This window comes from Chrysochloris asiatica, unplaced genomic scaffold (genome assembly GCF_000296735.1).
Source record: "Chrysochloris asiatica unplaced genomic scaffold, ChrAsi1.0 scaffold00049, whole genome shotgun sequence".
Classification (NCBI taxonomy): domain Eukaryota; kingdom Metazoa; phylum Chordata; class Mammalia; order Afrosoricida; family Chrysochloridae; genus Chrysochloris; species Chrysochloris asiatica.
The window spans coordinates 10636692-10638606 of NW_006408567.1; positions in this window are offsets into that span (position 1 = coordinate 10636692).

A 1915-nucleotide genomic window follows, 5' to 3' on the forward strand; every position below is an offset into this window, starting at 1 on the left:
AAAAAAAAAAAAAATTTATAAAGGAAACAAGGGTAAATTGCTACAATTTGATGAACCTGACCTATACTCGTGGAGGTGGTGCTGGTTATGTGCCGTGGAGTCAGTTCTGACTCATGGCAACCCTGCATAGGGTTCCAAGGCTGTAAATCTTTATGGGAGCAGAAAGCCTTATGCAACTGCTGGTAATTACGAACTGCTGACCTGGAGGTTAGCAGCCCGATTTGTAACCACTATGCTACCAGAGCTCCTTACTCATGGAGGAACTAACTCTAAATACCAAGAGAGGGAAGGAGTTTTCACATCAAGTATCAATGTTATCACCTCTGTACACAGGGTACATAGGGACGGGCAGCTTAGACATTGGCTACCTAAAATGAGGGGGCATTAAAGACACAAAGTGACTGGCTTACAAGGTTCAAGAAGGAATTTAGTTTATGAGTGGGCAGCAGGGAGAAAGAGTCCCCACTGAATAGTTTTCATCTTGTCTAGATGGGTCTGGTGAAAAGAGATGAGGATAAGATTCTTATGATTCAATAGTAATTGTTAGCATGACTAATTGAGACTGTCACAATTGTAAAGGTAGAAGTTTTGTAACAAAAATGGGGAAGCTGTTAATCTTACAGTCCAGAAACAGAGGACCCTAGGACCATCAAGGGAGAAGAGCACAAGCAGAATGTGGGACCTTATCCAGAGAAGCAGTGACACCAGAGATGGAGGCAGAGATGGTGACATGGAGACAGGGAGCAGCTGAGGACTCTAGATTCATGGGAAGAAAGGGACTAAGAGATAGTGGCCAGGAGGCAGAATTGCAGAATGTGTCCTTTGGTGGCGTAAATTATTATATATGCCTGAGTGTTTTTAAAAAAAAAACACCAAAAAAACAGCTAAAGTGAATAGAGAGAAATACTGTTGATGGAGGGGATTGTAATCATTTTGATGAAACAAGATGTATGATTTGTTGAATGTAAAACTGATGATCTACCCTGTAAACTTTCACTCAATCCACAATAAAAACTTAAAGAAAAGAAAACTGCATTGATAAGAAAAAGACCAGGAAAATAAAAGATGGAAGGAATACAAGAGTCACCTACCAAAAATAAAAGGTTGATATTCAGCTATTTCAAGATGTAGCATATGATCAAGGACCAATGATATTGAAAGAACAAGTCGAAGGTTCATTGAAGACATTAGCAAAGAACAAGTTACCAGCAATTGATGGAATGAAAATTGAAATCTTTCGACAAATTGATGCGGCTCTGGAGGAACTCATTCATCTATGCCAAGAAATTTGGAAGACAGCTACCTGACCAACTGATTGGAAGAGATGCATATTTTTGCCCATTCCAAAGAGAGGTAACCCAACAGAATGTGGAAGTCATCAGACAATGTCTTTAATATCGCATGCAAGTAAAATTTTGCTAAAGATAATAAAAAATGGCTGCAGCCATTCATTGACAGAGAACTTATAGAGATTCAAGCTGGATTCAGATGAGGCTGTGAAATGAGGGATATTACTGCTGACGTCAGTTGGATTTGGCTAACAGCGGAGAATACCAGAAAATGTTTACTTGTGCTTTATTAATTACAGAAAGGCTCAATTGTGTGGATCATGACAAACTATGGACAACACTGCAGAGAATGAGAATTCCAGAATACTTAATTGTGCTCATGAGGAACATGTACATAGACCAAGAACAGAACAAGGGAACACCAAATGATTTAAAATTAGGAAAGTGTGCACCAGGGTCGTATTCTTTCACCATACTTATTCCATCTGTATGATGAGCAAATAATTCAAGAAGCTGAATTATATGAAGAAAAACATGGCATCGAGATTGGAGGAAGACTCATTAACAACCTGTGGTATGCAGATGATACAACCTTGCTTACCGAAAGCAAAGAGAACTTAAAATAC